This window comes from Vigna angularis, chromosome 4 (assembly GCF_016808095.1).
Source record: "Vigna angularis cultivar LongXiaoDou No.4 chromosome 4, ASM1680809v1, whole genome shotgun sequence".
Lineage (NCBI taxonomy): Eukaryota > Viridiplantae > Streptophyta > Magnoliopsida > Fabales > Fabaceae > Vigna > Vigna angularis.
The window spans coordinates 8,550,808-8,562,696 of record NC_068973.1 but is presented as its reverse complement, the minus strand read 5'-3'; positions in this window follow the sequence as shown (position 1 = coordinate 8,562,696).

Below are 11,889 nucleotides of genomic sequence, written 5' to 3'. Positions count from 1 at the left end.
TTTGTTGCAAATTTTTTTATGTTGTATATGAGCCCACTAAAAAGGTTGAGAGAAGCCATGAGTAGTGTTAACACGGAAAAGGATCATATGATATTACAATAATCCTAAGATTTGATGGAATGACAAAGAATTGAATTAATGAACATGAAAAGAGAGATGCAAGATTATAGGAGATAAAGATGATATTCAATTTTCTCATATTATAAAAACAAAATATCTGCATAGATAATACAAAAAGATAAAAAGATAGAACATAAGACAAAAAAAAGTTATACAAAAATAATGTAAAAGTTTTTAAGTTTAGTGATAATTTCCTTTTCGATGTACATATAGAATGAAATAGGAAAACATATCAAATTTTGTTTTCTTAGTGACATAAACACTAAAAAATGATGAGTTTGAAGGTTATATATTATTTTGCTTAAAGTGAGTGCATCATCAGCATTTATAAAAATAGTAGAGATAATTACTTAGTGGTAGAAGACTTACATCAACTAGTGATAAGACCAATTTACAGTATATAAGTGGGTGCAAGTCTCACATTACACTAGTAAAAAAACGCTATTTAAACTCGCACCATAGGCATCGGTTTAAGCAGATCCTAAGCCTATCAGAAAGCGGTGGCCTTTTCGTAGTTTAAGCTAACTTTTCTAAATCGGTTCAAGCGGAACCGAGGCATATACAACATATGACCTCGGTTCAAACTCCAACCAATGCCTAACACCCTGAGAAATTCCTGCAAAATTGACTTTTGGCCTGACAGCTTTTTGAATCTTGCTCTACTACCTCAGTTCACTGAAGACCCAAGGCAATATGTCCTGTCCGGCACTGGCACATCTGATTTAAGGAAAGTTCCAATGCTTTCTGTTCAAACCGGTGTGAAAAGGGCTTTATGCCTCAGTTTAGAGGAAAACCGAGGCGTATAAGTTGAAGATAATTGCAAAAATGTCATTTCATATTTTTTTTAATTTTTTTCAGATGAGTATAGGCATCGGTTAGGAGATGAACCGAGGCATATATCTGTATATTGCCTCGGTGATTAGGAAAATCGAGGTAGTATAACTTCTTTATCTGTAGTCAGCGTACAATTTTTACTCTACTGTTCCTCTTTCTTCTTCCCCGCAACTGCTGCGTCTTCTCTCTTCTTCCCCGCCCCGCCTCCATTGTTATCTGCTCTCAGGCGCCTCCATTGTTCGTCACCTCCATTGCTCTCAGGCGCCTCCATTGTTCGTCGCCTCCATTGCTCTCAGGCGCCTCCATTGTTCGTCGCCTCCATTGCTCTCGGGCGAAGCATCTCTCTTGCGCGGTGCCTCCGTTTCACCATCTTCACTCACCTCCATTTCACTCAACGCCGCCGCTGGACCGCCCCCCTACGCCGACCTCGCTGCTCCACCCCCGCTGCACCGCTGGCCTTGGCGGCTTCCTTCACGGCGTTCATCTTTTTCGTGGCTTCGTGGTAAGTTTTATTAAAATTTTGTTTATATGTAATGATGATAGGACAGTGATGGTGTTTACATAATGGTCATGATAAGTTTTTATTGAATTTGTATGGTTTTTACATAATGAGATTAAAGCTGTGGGTTGTGGTTTTCAGTGACGAATGATAGTTTTTGTATGCACTCTTATAATTTTAGTTTTAATGACAATTTCTATCATTTTTATTTTGTGATGTTTATAATGTTGTTATGCAAGTTTTCAAACAAGATTGGATTCTTTCATAGATGAATGTTAATATCACTTTTGTTATTCTTAAAAAGTGATGATTGGATGACAAATAAATTCATTATTTAAATTATTAAAACACTAACTAATGTATTGTTTGTTTTTGTTTAGATATTGTATTTTGTGGTGAGACTTTATACGCGGACATTCTCGATAGTTGATCGGCTTTCACGCTCCCAGGTTCCTATTCTTAATATTTTCCTTTTAATATGAACATGTAATTATTTGTTTGCTTGAATATATTGTTTGTTGTTGTGAATTAGCCTTAGTTTCCCGTTTGAGATTCAATACAAAAATTATTTACTATCTCTAGATTTTTTTGAACAAATGTACTTTTTACAAATGAATAGAGAGGAGATAGTAATAATAATTTACAAGTATTGAATCTTGAATTGTCCGGTTGGACAGTTTAAGAAGAGTAATAAGTTTTCATAGTTTATTAATACATATCAATTTTAATATACATGTTTTAAATTTCATGAAATTTTACAGTTGTGTTTTGTATTGATCTTCGGGTGCATATTTGATTGTGATGTATAATCACTTTCATTTCGTGTAACCTGAAGACCAATGCGAAATGCTGGCAAAATTTCATGAAATTTGATGATATGTTGTTTAAAATTGATATATTTAATAAACTAAAAAAAGTGAATCTTCTTGAATGGGATAAGGTCACACCTTGAATACAAACACGATCAAAGTGATCATTCAAGATTATTGAAATTGTGTAAACAATTTCAGTAAATATGCGTACGGATCGAGGGTGGATTAATTTACCACGCATCAGCACTGAGTACGAGAGAGGGGTAGAAGAATTTATAGAGTTTGCGCAACGTAATGCGAGTACAAGTGGTGATGATGAAGTCAAGTTTAGATGTCCCTGTGTGAACTGTTTGAATGGGAGGAAGTTGAACGCAACCGCTATTAGGGAACATCTTATCTGTGATGGTTTCATACGAAGTTATACAACATGGATATGGCACGACGAGACAACAAACTTTCCAACTGTCTGTCCAACTGAAAATGTATATGATTCTACCATGGATATGGAAGATCGACCGGATGAAGACAACTTAGAGGACATGATCTGCAATATTGGCGCAAATGCTTTTGCCCAAGCACATGTGTATGAAACGATGTCCACGGATGCGGAGACTCCTTTGTATGTCGGTTCAACTAAGTTCACACGGTTGTCAGCGGTGTTAAGGCTCATGAATTTAAAGGCGAGCAATGGATGGATTGATAAGAGTTTTACAGAATTGTTGTCGTTGTTGAATGAAATGTTGCCAAATGGAAATACATTACCCACTCGTAATTATGATGCAAAAAAAATTCTTTGTCCGATGGGTATAGAGTATAAACGAATACATGAATGTTCGAATGATTGCATATTGTATAAGAATGAGTATGATGTTTTACAAAGTGTCCAAAATGTGGGTTATCACGATACAAGGCATAAAACAACTGTGAAAATAGTGGTCACACAGAAAATAATGGTTCTGCTTTGAAAGTAGTTTGGTACCTTTGATAACAGTTGAAAAACTGTTATTTTCATGCTTAAAATTGATACTAAAAGCAACCTTTAGACTTAGAAACTAGCTTGAAATCATACTTTTATCCATATTTTCAGAAATAAGAGAGCTGGACAGGTTTATGCTTGATTTCAGTGTTTTTGTGCAGGTTTTAAGGTGAATTTAGTGAAAGAAGTGAAGAAGGAGAGAGATAAAATTAGAAAAGGAATCGAAGAGTGCAAAAAGAAGAAGTCGAAGTCACCGCTCAGCGGCATTTTACCGCTGAGCGGCACTTAAGAGGTTGCGGGAGGTCCGCTGAGGGGCAAAATGGCCGCTGAGGGGAGAAAACGAGACGCGCAATCACCGCTGAGCGGTATTTTACCACTGAGCGGCACTTTAATGGGCTTGGGCTTGACTTTTTGTAATTTACGAATGGTATTTAAGCCTTAGGGTTTCCTAGGGTTAGGCATCTTTGGCAGAAACGAGGCAAACACTCTCTCTTCCACCCCTTTGAAGGAGGATCTTGGATGCTCAGGCTACCTCTTCACCTTTTTAGGGTTTATTCTTTCATTCTTTCATTGTAATTCATCTAGGTTCACCATGAATATGGTGAACTAAACCTTGTATGTTTGTTGGGGAATTAATGTAATCTCTTGAAGCTCTCATATATGGAATTTATGCTTGCATCTTAATCTAAGATTTATGCTTTCTTTCATCATTAGTTAGGGTTTTTCCTCTTTGCTTAATGCTTGCATAGTTTAACTCATTCAATGCATGATCATTGGTTTTGTTGATACGGGAACGTACGGGGAAGTCTAGATCCGGGAAATTTCTCCCAATATTATATTGGTTGTCGTTAAGCTCCTGCACTTATGAACTAATCATTAGGAATGCTAGGAATTGTATGAACTCGTGATTAGGGAGAAGCCATCTAGAATGGTACTTTAGAGAGTGGCATTAACAATGATGATTTGAATGTTGAATTCCTAAAATGTATGAGAGTGGATGAGATGAAATTGACCCCCAACAACATATTCATTCATATATTCCATTGAAAGTGTTTATCTTTTGTCTTTGCCATTGATCAAACTTCATGCATACATGTTTATTTTTTGTCTTGCATATAAAAATCCAAATATTTCGTTTGTAAGTCCTAGCTAATCAACAAATCACATAACTAAACTAGGCCGTGAGTCCTTTGGGAAGAACGATACTTGGTCTTACCAAGTTTATTACTTGAACGATTCGGTCATACTTGCCGATTGTGAAACAAGTTTGTGACATCATATTTTGGTGCTTACAAATTTGTCCATCAAGTTTTTGGCGCCGTTGCCGGGGACTCGTGGTTTAACTAGTTAATTTGTGTGATTATTGATTATCTTTGACTTTAATTTTGAATTTCTGTTTTTATTTTTTCTGTTTTTATTTTATTTTATTTTATTTTATTTTTCTATTTTTATTTTATTTTATTTTTCTGTTTTTATTTTATTTTATTTTATTTTCTGTTTTTATTTTTATTTTATTTTATTCTCTGAATCTTATAACTTCTCCTATATCTTTTTGTGCTAACAATTGTTTTTAGGGTTTTGTGCCTAATGTCTGCAGAATGCAATTTGGTCAAGAATTTAACTATATGGGCACTCAATTCTACCAAAGTAATCTCAACCACTGGTGGGAACCTCACTCAAGCATGGATCAAAGCCAATTTTGGCAAGCTGCTGGACAATTTGAGAATCAACCACAACAACAATGGCAGCGAAAACCCTCTCTATCAGAAAGTTTGGAGGACACCCTTCAACGATTTTTGAAAAATTCCGACTCTACTCAGAAAAGCATTGAAGAATCATGTAAAAGGATGGAGATGCACTTTCGTTACATTAGTCAGAGATTGAATGATGAGGTTAATACTGAAGTTAACCTTAAGGAGGAAGGGCAAACCAATGTCACCGAAAGTGACAAGATTCTTGATGAGAAAAAAATAGAGGGAGATGCGGAAAAGATAGAGAGAAAAGAGAAAGAAGAGTTGAGTGAGAAAAATAAAGATGAAGAAAAAGAGAAAGAAGTGTTTGAGAGAGAAGAGAGAAAGAAGATTTGTGTGAAAATAAAGAAGTTGAGGAGAAAAAGAGAAGGGAAGAAAAAAATAAAAGAAAAGAAAAAGAGAAAATTTGGGGAGAGAAAGCGTAAGAAAAAGAAGATGAGAGGAAAGAAGAAGGAATCATATGAAAAATCCCATCCTCATCTAAAGAAGAATCATAGGAAGGAAAAGAAATTTAAGTGCTTAATGGAAATCTTCAAGAAATTGGAGATTAAAGTTCCTATGATTGAGACACTGCAACAGGTTCCTGGTTTGATCAAATTTCTGAAGAAGTTCAGTAGGAAGAAGAAAAAGAAGAAGGAACTTGAGCTTTACTGGGTCAAGCTAATGACGTTAAAAGAGCGCTTGCTGGGAGGCAACCCAGTGATTTAAAAACTTTTGATTTTATTTTGTTTTTGTACCTTTTAATTTGTGGACATTATCTTGTAAATATTGTGTTGGATCCAGCATCTACTGAAGGATGCTAGAGGGTTAAGTATCTACTGAAGGATACTAGGTTTGTAACACCTACTGATGGGTGTTAGTGAGTAAATTTTGCACCTACTGATGGGTGTTGGTGGATTTTGGGTCAGGCTCGTGACGTTAAACAAGCGCTACCTAGGAGGCAACCCAGTTGATTGATTGTTTCTGTTTGTTTATTTTAGTTAGGATTTGCATAAGCATTTTTAACATTGAATTGTAGGGAACCCATGAGGGGCATGTAGGGAAGACACGTAGGTTAAGAAAAGAAGGAGAGGAGCACATCACGAAAGTGCCGCTGAGCGGTATTTTACCGCTGAGCGGTACTCTCGCAGATTGGGCTTTAGTTCCCCTTAGCGGGACCCGAGCCCATTAGGGTATTTTTAAACCCTAAGCTGCGCAAAGTCTTATACTTTCTGGCTTTTCTCTGCACAAACACTTCCACACACCTTCTCCTAGGTTTTCCACATCTTTTCACTCTTCCCTCTTAAGAAAATATCTCTTCCACTCACTTTTTCACTAGTGTGCTATCAAAGTTTGGGGTTGGAAGAGAGCATTCTAACTTGGAAGCATTCTCATTGCATCTAGCATCTCCACCCAAGTAAGTAAAATGCATTTTGTTCATTCTAGGGTTCTTGAATTTGAATATGATTGTCAAAGCATGAATATTTAGGGGTTTTGATTTCTATGCATGATTTGATGATATATTTGATGTTTGAACCGATTAAACTGCATGATTATGAACTGGAAAACTGAAAATTGCATTTGGGTGGAGTTAGAACAGCTTTAAAATAGGTTTTTCCAAAATCTTCAGAGTTACCGTTGAGGGGTAATCTGCCGCTGAGCGGCACTCTGCCAGATTTGATTTTTCTGAAATTTTGCGTGTTGGAATGTGGCACTGGTGGCGCTGAGGGGAAATTCTGGCCCTCAGCGGTGGTTTAGCTTCGAAAGGAGTTGTGTTCTGTGTTTTACTAATGATTAACATCATGTTCTGTGGTTTTGTGTGTGTTTTGAATGTAGGAATGGCATCTTCATCAGGAAAAAGATTGAAAACCATGGCAACCAAGAGAAAGGAAAAGGAACCAGAGCAACCCCATTCTGGCAGGTTCCTCTCTAGGAAACATGAGAAGCACTTTAGGGTGGTTCAGGACAGGAGACTTCTGATGGAGAGAAAGGTTGGAATGATACCTAACTTTGCTCCTCAATTTGGAGAGCAAGTGTTAGGGAATGATTGGGGAAAGCTAGCCACTTATCCTGCACCTGCCAACATAGCTGTGGTGAAGGAATTTTACGCCAATGCAAAGAAGATTGGTGATTATCCAGCTGAGAATTATTTGGGCTATGTCAGAGGCCATGCTATCAGGTATGATCCTGATTCTATCAACAACTTCCTGGATACTGTGTGGGCTGGTGAGCAATGTTAGTTTGCTCTTTGCATGGAGGAAGGTGCTGATTTTGAGGATGTGGAGAGAGTGTTATGTATACCTGGAGGACACTTTCAAAGGAATAGATCTGGCTCAGTGGTTAACATTAGGAGGACAGATTTGACTCCTCTTGCAAAATATTGGATGACATTTTCTCATGCCAACATTCAGCCATGTTCACATGTGTTAGATATTACTCTCAGTAGGGCACTATTCATCTACTGTGCTATCAGAAATTTGAATGTTAATATTGGGCAGGTGATAGCTGATGAAATTAGTGTATGTGCTAACACCTCAAACAACAAAGCACCACTAGGACATCCTTCTTTGATTACTCACCTTTGCAAGCTAGCTGGGGTGGATACTTCTGTTCCACCATTTGAGAGGCCAAGAAAAGCTATTGATGAGGCCTATTATAGACAGTACTGTGGAGGTGAGGATGTAGCTCAACCAGTTCCACCACGCCGTGCTCGTAGAGAGAGAGGGCCAGCACAAAGCCAGACATCTGCTGATACACATGAAGCATAACCATTTCAGATGAGGGACATGTATATGTCTCTTATAGGTGCTCAGTTGCAGTCCATTCACAGAGGGCAGGTGGCCACTGCTGAGATGATAGTGGGGATGTATGATACACCTCCAGCCCACAGGTGGACTATGGATGAATTCCACAATGTAGTAGCTTGGCCAGAAGATCCAGTACATGGAGGAGGAGCTGGAGCAGCTGAAGCTTCAGCTAGAGAGATGGAAGAAGATGAAGCTGAGGAGGAGGATGCATTTGATGATGATGAAGATGAGGAGGAAGAGGAAGATACAGAGGACAGCTCAGACTGATTAGGAGCTGAGATAGCATTTACTGATGAATGCTATCATATGATTATGCTTTTGTGGTTTAAGTTTTCTGAACTTATTTGTTTTTGTTTTTAGATTAGGGTTTGATGTACTCTATTGAAAACCTGGTTTGTTATGATGGTTTGCTATTAACTGTGATTGTGTGATAAGTACTGCTTGATGATGCTTATTGATTGATTGATGTTGAGATAGATGTGCACATTAAAATGCTTATACAGGTGATTCACAAGCTTTGTGAACAAATGCATGATATCATGATTGTGATTGTGAGATTAAGCAGGATGTGTATGTCAAATGTGAATGAGCTTATATGTGAGGTTTTGAGCTCCAGAGTTTTTGGTATGATTGAATGCTATTACTTTGAAAGCATGAATGATTTTGCCCAGGTTTTCTATGATTGAATCAATTGCTTGTTTTGCATCATGTGATCAAGCCCATTTGTTGGAACCCTTTTTATTGGCCAAATTCATAAAGTTAGCCTACTAAAAGAGAACACGTTGTGTTCTATCCTTTGAACCCTTAGCCTTGAACATACACTGAAAACCTTTGATTGAAAATCTTTACCTTGAGTTAAGTAGAGGATCTTGTATGGTATTGTTAAATGTTCAAGTTTGGGGTTGTTGGGAAAACATGAAAAGAAAAGCATTGAGCTAAGAGCTAAAAAGTAAGAATATGCAAAGAGAAAAGAAAAAGAAGTAAAGCTCAATGCAAATGCAAAGGTAAAAGAAAGTTGGGTATGAATAAGATGATTGTGTTGTTATGATTCTCTTAACTCAAGGATTTTGTGATCCAGAAAAACCAATTTTCTTGTTAGCCCAGCCACATTATAAGCCATTGAAAAGTCCTTGTGATGATGCATGTTTGTGAATGTTTTTGATTGTGGTAAAATGAAAGGCAAAGTTGATTCATGTGACATTGTGATAGTAGAGTGAATGAGTGATTACCTCTTATACACTTGTGTGTTGAGTGAAACACTTTACCTAGTGAGGAAATATTCCATAAGCACATGAACATCCATGCTTAATTGATTGATCATTCATGAAAAATAGCATTTGTTGGAATTTAAATGACTTTGTGAACACTAAAGCATGTGCACATCTTGAATGAACTATTGGTCATAAGTTTGAGTGAAGTTGTTATTTATCTTGAAAAAGAGGATTTTTGAATGAGTGAACCATCATATGAATTGGTTGGAGATTGAGTTACATTTTGTTTGCTTGAGGACAAGCAAAGTTCTAAGTTTGGGGTTGTGATAACAGTTGAAAAACTGTTATTTTCATGCTTAAAATTGATACTAAAAGCAACCTTTAGACTTAGAAACTAGCTTGAAATCATACTTTTATCCATATTTTCAGAAATAAGAGAGCTGGACAGGTTTATGCTTGATTTCAGTATTTTTGTGCAGGTTTTAAGGTGAATTTAGTGAAAGAAGTGAAGAAGGAGAGAGATAGAATCAGAAAAGGAATCGAAGAGTGCAAAAAGAAGAAGTCGAAGTCACCGCTCAACGGAATTTTACCGCTGAGCGGCACTTAAGAGGTTGCGGGAGGTCCGCTGAGGGGCAAAATGGCCGCTGAGGGGAGAAAACGAGACGCGCAATCACCGCTGAGCGGCACTTTAATGGGCTTGGGCTTGACTTTTTGTAATTTACGAATGGTATTTAAGCCTTAGGGTTTCCTAGGGTTAGGCATCTTTGGCAGAAACGAGGCAAACACTCTCTCTTCCACCCCTTTGAAGGAGGATCTTGGATGCTCAGGCTACCTCTTCACCTTTTTAGGGTTTATTCTTTCATTCTTTCATTGTAATTCATCTAGGTTCACCATGAATATGGTGAACTAAACCTTGTATGTTTGTTGGGGAATTAATGTAATCTCTTGAAGCTCTCATATATGGAATTTATGCTTGCATCTTAATCTAAGATTTATGCTTTCTTTCATCATTAGTTAGGGTTTTTCCTCTTTGCTTAATGCTTGCATAGTTTAACTCATTCAATGCATGATCATTGGTTTTGTCGATACGGGAACGTACGGGGAAGTCTAGATCCGGGGAATTTCTCTCAATATTATATTGGTTGTCGTTAAGCTCCTGCACTTATGAACTAATCATTAGGAATGCTAGGAATTGTATGAACTCGTGATTAGGGAGAAGCCATCTAGAATGGTACTTTAGAGAGTGGCATTAACAATGATGATTTGAATGTTGAATTCCTAAAATGTATGAGAGTGGATGAGATGAAATTGACCCCCAACAACATATTCATTCATATATTCCATTGAAAGTGTTTATCTTTTGTCTTTGCCATTGATCAAACTTCATGCATACATGTTTATTTTTTGTCTTGCATATAAAAATCCAAATATTTCGTTTGTAAGTCCTAGCTAATCAACAAATCACATAACTAAACTAGGCCGTGAGTCCTTTGGGAAGAACGATACTTGGTCTTATCAAGTTTATTACTTGAACGATTCGGTCATACTTGCCGATTGTGAAACAAGTTTGTGACATCATATTTTGGTGCTTACAAATTTGTCCATCAACCTTCCACTCGTGGCCAAACTTAAGCGTTTGTTCACAAATCCCATAGACGCTAAAAACCTAAGATGACATGCAGATGAGAGAACAACTGATGGGATACTTCGTCATCCAGCTAATTCAAAGCAATGGAAAAATATTGATCAAGAATTCCCCCAATTTGGTCAAGAGTGTAGAAATCTTAGGTTTGGCTTATCTACTGATGGAATGAACCCTTTTGGTAATTTAAGTACCAATCACAGTTGTTGGCTCGTTATACTTATAATTTACAACTTATCTCCTGGATTGTGCATGAAAAGAAAGTACATGATGTTGTCAATGTTGATATCTGGTCCAAAGCAGCCTGAAAATGACATAAATGTTTATCTCAGGCCACTAGTTGAAGACTTGAAGTTGTTGTGGGTTGATGGGGTTGAAATATTTGATGCCTTTGCTTTAGAAACGTTCATGATGCATGCCATGTTATTTTACACCATTAATGACTTTTCAGCTTATGGTAATTTGTCGGGGTACAATGCGAAGGGTCATAAAGCATGTCCTATATGTGAAGAAAACACTGCAGCTCAACAATTAAAACACGGAAGGAAGACAATGTATATGCGTCCTCAGCGATTTTTACAATCTAATCATCCATATCGAAGGTTAAAGAAAACATTCAATGGAGAACAAGAGAAAAACAATGCACTCATTCCACTTACTGGACTTGAAGTTCTTGAAAAAGTTAATAGAGTACATCATGTATTTGGGAAAACGTCCAAGAAGTCTTCTGTAACGACCCCTTGGAAGAAGAAATCAATATTCTTTGATCTTTCATATTGGTCAAAGTTAGATGTTAGACATTCCATAGATGTCATGCATATAGAGAATAATGTTTGTGGTAGCTTGATTGGTACACTACTAAACATCCAGGGAAAAACAAAAGATGGAATGAATGCGCGTTTGGATTTGGTTGACATGAAGATCCGAGAAGAGTTAGCACCAAGAGAGATTGATAAACGTACTTATTTGCCCCCTGCATGTTACACAATGTCCAAACAAGAGAAGATAAGTTTTTGTCTTTGTTTAAAGAGTATCAAGGTACCACAAGGATACTCTTCAAATATTAAGAGCTTAGTGTGAATGCAGGACTTAAAGCCTGTTGGACTCAAGTATCGCGATTGCCACATCTTAATGCAACAATTGTTACCGGTGGCAATTCGTGGAATTTTGCCCAAAAAAGTTAAGCAGACCATAACTCAATTGTGCTCATTTTTCTCGTCAATTTGTAGTAAAGTCATCGATCCTACAAAGTTCGATG